Below are 7,695 nucleotides of genomic sequence, written 5' to 3'. Positions count from 1 at the left end.
CAAAGTTAGGCAAAAGCGCCAAATGACAAAACAAGTGCAAAGACAAATTAACAACATTATACATAAATACGAAACTTAAACAAGTGCAAAGACAAATTACATAAAAACGGAGCTTAAAACTAGTGTGACTGCCGTCGGCGCAAGCAAAACAAATCCGATTCGATGTTCCCCTTGTCTAGATTCATCGCCGATCTGTCATTACAAATATACATGCTTTCGTAGGCGTCAAGTTTTCTTTCGTCGTGTACATGTTTTAATAGCTGCACTTTGCTCGCTGACACTGGTAAGTGCTGATCCCCTAATACATGCGCTGCGAATGCAGATCGTCTCGGGTCATTGTTTTCGACGCATTGTTTGTGTTCGCTGTATCTCTTTTTGATAGTGCGTTTGGTTTGTCCATAGTACATTTTTTCGCAGAAACCACACGATATTTTGTAGACGCCTGCTTTGTCTAGTGGGTCTGTTCTGTCTTTTAGGCTTTTGAAATGATTTTTCANATTAAAACATGTACACGACGAAAGAAAACTTGACGCCTACGAAAGCATGTATATTTGTAATGACAGATCGGCGATGAATCTAGACAAGGGGAACATCGAATCGGATTTGTTTTGCTTGCGCCGACGGCAGTCACACTAGTTTTAAGCTCCGTTTTTATGTAATTTGTCTTTGCACTTGTTGAAGTTTCGTATTTATGTATAATGTTGTTTATTTGTCTTTGCACTTGTTTTGTCATTTGGCGCTTTTGCCTAACTTTGTGTATCTACATACATACATATGTATGTATTAGCGCTACTAATGCTTTAGTCGTGTTGCTGATGATGAGCGGAAAGCTGCTCGAAATGCATACGAAGTTTATTTTTAATTCAAAATGAAAAATAAAAAATAGTAAAAATAAAATTTGATTAAAACTATTTTACAAGCTTAATAAAAAGGTGTTTTTGTTTCATCATACATTTCATAACAAAAAACTAGTTGCAGTTAAACTCCCTTTACCAAGAATTGATGATATTCTTGACCAACTGGCAAAATAATTTTCATGCCAGGTTTCCATCAAATAGAATTAGAGAAAAATTCCAGAGATATTACTTCATTTTCCACAAATAGTGGCTCAGATCGCTTCAAACGTCTCCCTTATGGTTTAAAAATAGCACCAAGTTCTTTCCAAAGAATGATGACCTATGCATTTGCTGGCTTATCACCAGCACAAGCCTTTATCTATATGGACGATTTAGTCGTTTTAGGATGCTCTGAAAAGCACACGATTCAAAATCTAATGTATTTGCTTTGTGTAGAAAACACAACTTAAAACTCAACCCAGAGAAGTGCACATTCTTTATGCGTGAAGTAACGTATCTAGGTCACAAATGCACAGATAACGGCATTCTTCCAGACGATAGCAAAAACAAAATTATTCAAGACTATCCAAAACCTAAAAATGCCGAAGAAGCGAAAAGATTCGTAGCTTTCTGTAATTATTACAGAAAATTTATTAAAAATTTTGCGGAACACTCTCACCACATAACAAGATTATGCAGAAAAAATGTTCCACTCGTGTCACCTACTGTACTGCAGTACCCAGATTTTACAAAGCAATTCTGTGTTACAACAGATGCACGCAAATACGCTTGCGGTGCAGTGCTTAGCCAGGAGCACAATGGTGTTCAACTACCTATAGCATATGAGAGCAATAAATCAACAATTGAGTAAGAACTGGCGGCAATCCACTGGGCGATTGTAAATTTTCGACCGTATTTATATGGAACAAATTTTTTAGTAAAATCCGACCATAGACCCTTATCATATTTGTTTGCGATGACAAATGCGTAATCAAAATTAACACGTATGAGGCTAGACTTCGAAGAATACGATTTTACAATAGAATGCCTTTGGGGCAAATAAAACCATATAGCTGATGCATTATCAAGAATAAAATGTGAGGACACAATCACAAGTAAAGAAATAACAATTCAAGATTTAAAATTGCTCAATGAATGAATGAATGAATTGCTAAAATTCTTGTCATGACTTGATCTAAAGCGAAAAAACGAGATCCTATAAAAAACTCACATATCTCTGAAAATTTGATTAATAAGGATAAGCCCAAAGTATATGACGAAATAAAATTTAATAACGTCAAAAAGTGTGTCACACTAAAGCTCTCTCTAAATGAGTGTTTATTAAAGAACGGAAAAGAAACTTTAGTACACTTTAAGGCTAATGATTTATTTGTTAATGAGAAATTTGACTTAGGAAAATTTTTCTCAAGGCTGGAAACTGCAGCCGGCAAATGGAAATTTATAAGTTTAAATATGTCACCAAGAGAAGAAATATTCGAAACCATACTCACTAGTAAATTTAAAGAAAGGGGCAACAAATATCTAAAGAAAATTAATATAGCGCTATTACCCAAGGTGACAACAATAAATAATCAAAATAGAGATATGGTGACTCAAATTTTAAAAAAGTTCCACGATAATCCAATCACTGGTGGCCACAGTGGCGTTGCGAGAACTACTACAAAAATAAAACGTTATTACTATTGGCGATACAAGAATTAACACTTTAAAACATATATAAAGTCATGTGAGAATTGCCAAAAAGCCAAAATAACAAGACCCATCAAACCACCCGCAGTAATAACACCAACACCAACTGCTGCGTTTGGAATAGTGTTTGTTGACACGGTTGGACCTCTGAATTAATCGCAGAGTGGTAACGAATACGCTGTTACAATTATTTGTGAATTAACCAAATACTTGATAACAGTTTCAGTTCCGAAAAAGGACGCAAAGACAATAGCAAAAGCAATTGTAGATTCCTTGATCTTATGTGGCCCTATGAAGACATTCTTAACGGAAATGGCACAGAATACAGAAATGAAATTTTAAGTGGAATTTGCGAGCTATTAAAAATACAAAAAATTACATCCACCGCTTATCACTATCAATCACTAGGTACAGTAGAGCGTAGCCACCGCACTTGAAATGAGTATTTACGCTCCTATATTTCAGTGGAAAAAGACGATTGGGACGAATGGTTGCGATGTTTTACATATTGCTACAATACCACACCAACAGCAACACACAACTACTGAACAAATGAATTTTGTTGATAAAACAGAACCGATATATAATATAGATAACTACGCGAAAGAACTAAAATTTAGATTGCAGATAGCGTGGGAAAGAGCTAGACTTTTGTTACAGCAACAAAAATAAAAAGCAAAGAAATTAGTAGATAGGCATTAAATAGATTATAAATAAATATAGGAGATAAGGTAATTATTACAAAAGAAATAGGACATAAGTTAGAAAATAAATCTATAGGACCATACAGTGACATATAAATAGACGATAGGAATAATAGAAGACAAACATAAGAAAAACCTTAGAGTACATAAAAGCAGATTAAAACTATTTAGCGCATAATTGTTCACCATACGAATGAATATCACTTTTTGAAAACACAACTTGTCCTTTTCTCTAAAACATTTTTTATTATATAATCAGAATTTTAACTATGTATTTTATGTAAATAGAGATTTCAAAACGATATAATTACAATAAATTAAAAAAATTAAGTAAATAAATAAATAAAATAAAGGTAATATTAAAATTTTGAAATCTTTATCATTTAGAATAATTTCATATATTAGGCATATTTTATTCGACCATCACAAGCAAATAGCTAAATCTTGGTCAAATAAANGTATTTTATGTAAATAGAGATTTCAAAACGATATAATTACAATAAATTAAAAAAATTAAGTAAATAAATAAATAAAATAAAGGTAATATTAAAATTTTGAAATCTTTATCATTTAGAATAATTTCATATATTAGGCATATTTTATTCGACCATCACAAGCAAATAGCTAAATCTTGGTCAAATAAAACAACTGCAGTGTGCTCCCGCTTCCAAACGGGGAAGGTGTTATACGCTTACATAGTTGCAACACAATAACAACAAAGTAGCATGCCCATCGGGCGTATATTTATTTAATACATTTTGATAAACTGCACGTTCTGCGCATTCAGCAATTCTAGCGTGAGAACGATCGCAAAGCTTTTCGTTTATATTTTAAATCGGCAGCGTAAGCGTCTCGATCCTTCTTCAAAGAATTAAGCTTAACTTAAAAATATGTGATGAATAAAGTTCAGTTGCATTTAAAGCTAAAATCAAGAACGTTGTCACTTCAGTGCACAAAGTTTAGAAGTATAATATTTGTGGATTTTTTTTTCTAAAATGAGTATATATTTGTACAATATTAGCGAAAAAATTAGCATAAAAAACTTTGCATTCATTGCGAAAAATTCTCTGTGCGTAGATTTTTGTCGCCGACTGTGTGTTAAAAATTTGAAACAAGTACAACAACAGTTAAATACAACAGAAGTATTAGTAGTTAAGTTTTTGCATAACATTCAAAAAGTATCCGCCTCATAATCACTTTGTGCTCCGTAATACGAACCTGGGCACTTCTTGTTAGTTAGCGACTTTGCAGTAAATGGTGAGTCCTGATGCCTATGAGGATTAGAGCTGGACGGTAGAGTATGTGGTGCGGGAAAACGCGACCCGCTCTCGTGGGGTAACTGGAGACCAATACCCAAACGCGAGGTTGGATTATCTCTTCACTTTGTGAGCGACCACGATAACGGCATTTTCATCGACATGTTTCATAAGAAAGCCGTGCAAAGGAAAATGTAAATATTTGATGTATGTAAGTAAGAAAATATAGATAAAGAAAATCGTTAAAACGTCAGGGTATTCATATCTTTGTCGCTGACTACATGTATCTCCTATGTATGTGGTAAAGTACTCACTTTCAATCCGTGAATAGATGTAAATTCAACGATTAGATTGTGAGGGTATTATGGGCAGCTTGGCAATCGATCTCAGCGGATTATAGCCCACCAATAAATATTACAAGTTACTTCTAACTTTTGGACCATAACCCAGCAGCAGATTCATGTAGTTGTACGACTTTACACTCACCATATCGGCAAGATTTTTGACGTTCTAAAAATCATAAGTATGTTATATATTTGCTTCTCTTTGTTAAAAAGTACTAAAGAGCGTACAACCAAACCGAAAAGAAAAAGAATGGGATGGAGTGAGGGGCCGAGGTCGCTGTGCTTGAGCTGTGTGAGGAGCGCGCAGAGGAGCTCCGTGGGCTGAGAAAGAATGCTCACGTTTACGCGGAGATGGCGGCTGACCTCTCCAAGCTTGGATACAATCACAGCTCAAGAGACGTGCAAGTGAAGCTGCAAAACTTTTCACAACGCTAGAGGTAGGTTCATATAAGAATAAAATGCAATATAATTTTTGAATTCAAACTTAGGGCCGGTTACTCAATGTCTGGTTAACACTAATCTGCGGTTAAACATCGTTATCGACTCGCTGTTATATGCATGGAGTCGAAGACGTCGATAACGATGTTTAACCGCAGATTAGTGATAACCACACATTAGTAACCGGCCCTTACTGCCCGTCTCCACAGGATAAAGTTTATATCTTGATACATATGTCAGAATATAATTTGCCAATGGAGACCGCTTATTGCTCTTCGGGAGCAATATATATCAGAGCTTATATCTTGCCATCTATTGCCGGCAATTTGGTAGTTTGACAGCTACGTTTTCATTTGAACGAAAACTTCGTGGCTACAACATCATTAATATTTTAATATAAAAGCAAAAATTGAGCTGCTTCCTGTTAAAATATTTGTAATTATGTATTTGGATGTAAACTAGCCTATTTTCTAAATTTTTTAAGCGATTAAATCCGGCAAAAATACGTTTTCGAAGCTATCTTACAAATGCTTATATCAAGATATAAAAAGCCCACACAAATATTGCCACTGATATAACTTATATCTAGCAACCAAAATGACAGCTGGGCAGCAATAAATTTTATCCTGTGGAGACGGCCAGTTAGGAAAGAAAAGGCAGAAATGTGTCCTTCTGGTGGGTCGCCTTCAACATGGGTGCACTTTGAAAGGGTGCATTCAATAATCGGTGCATTCAAGGCGAACCTGTACAAAGATTTGACGCTTGAAAGCATTGATGGTACGCATATGGTATGCATGTTTTGGTTTATTTGCAACATTTGCATACATGTACATAACAGGGGGTCAATTCCCGTTCTGCATTATCTATCGTGAAGTGAAATGTTAAAAATGCACACCGAAATAAGTGCAGTTTTTTTATCACTTCACAATATTCGCAGACCAGAACTGTCCCTCTGTACATATGTATATCTACGTACATATGTATTATGATGGAATTTTACAAGGTGTTGGACATTGACTGGCTCCTTTAACTAATGGCGTTGTCGTTTCTACCAAAAAATTGTACCTTCTCATTGTCCGCTTCGCTCAAACAGCAAAAAGAGAGCAACGAGAAGGCAAAGTTTTTTGTAGAAAAGAAAACGCCATTAGTCAATGTTTCCTTTTCGAAAACAGTGCATTTTACCAGCTTTAAAATAGCTAAGCTACCTCACTTCTAAACAAATGTGGATTTACAACTACTGAATAAATCTTTGATTAATTTCCAATCGTTTACAATCGCATATTAAATTATTTTTAATTTCGGTTGTTTATACCCTTGTGAGGCAGATTTTACTGTTTATTTGCTTAAGTACCTTGCACAATTTCATCATGGGAGCATAATGCCGGCATACCAGAAACCACATATGTAGATGTTTCAAAGATTGCACAAAGTTCTTAAAATTAAAAAAATTTGCATACAAATTAATCAAACTTTTTAATCATAATGTAGAAAATTATGCAATTTTTTAGCCCATTAAATTTTAGTCTAACAAAGGCCAAGTTTAAAGTCGCTAAAATTGCCGTTGATTTTTGAGAACTTTTTTTGTCGAGGGTGTTGACCATTTTCTTTCATATAACACAGGAACAAAATCTATTTTGTTTGTTGAGCATTTTCTCCCATATAAAGTATGCTCGATATTTACTTTTATATGGAGAAAAATGCCTACCACCGTCAGCAAAAAAAATTATTAAAAATCAACGCGATTTTCTAGCGATTTAAAATTTTCACTTTAAACTAGTAAATTTATAAAACTGTATACCTAAAATTTTGTAATAAATAATAATAATTCGGGTGTAATTGTTAAAGTTTGTTGAATTTTTATAATTTTTGTATGAAGTTCGAAATGTGGATTTATGTGGCGCTTGTTATGTACTGTGCTAGACTTTTATATACAAATTATAAACATTAAATAAACAAAAGAAAAATAACCAAAACTTATCAAAATGTCACTTAACTTAATCAGCTGACCACAAGTGTATGTACATATATACAATAAGCAAAAATTTGTTTCATTTTACAATTTAAAAAACTTTTGTTTTATTGTCCGATCAGTTCGTAATTTATTAAATATTATGTTACCAGGCTAGTCTGATCTATGTTTTTAGTGCGAATAAAACTACATTATTCCACTTTCTGGCCCAACGTTTCGCTAAAACATTTTTAGCATCTTCAGGGGCAATCCAGCTTTATTAAATCTGCCACAAACCAAAAATACAAAGGCACATTGTAATTAAAAATTAATGAATATAGCATACAAACATACATATACATATATGGAATTAAAAATTATAAACAACAATTTGAGGACAAAAAACTCACAATGTTTAAGAACTTTGATTAACACCTAAATACAGCGCATCTGTACCAT

This window comes from Rhagoletis zephyria, unplaced genomic scaffold (genome assembly GCF_001687245.7).
Source record: "Rhagoletis zephyria isolate East Lansing unplaced genomic scaffold, Rhagoletis_zephyria_1.1 Rzeph_scaffold_01839, whole genome shotgun sequence".
Lineage (NCBI taxonomy): Eukaryota > Metazoa > Arthropoda > Insecta > Diptera > Tephritidae > Rhagoletis > Rhagoletis zephyria.
This window is presented reverse-complemented; position numbering follows the sequence as displayed.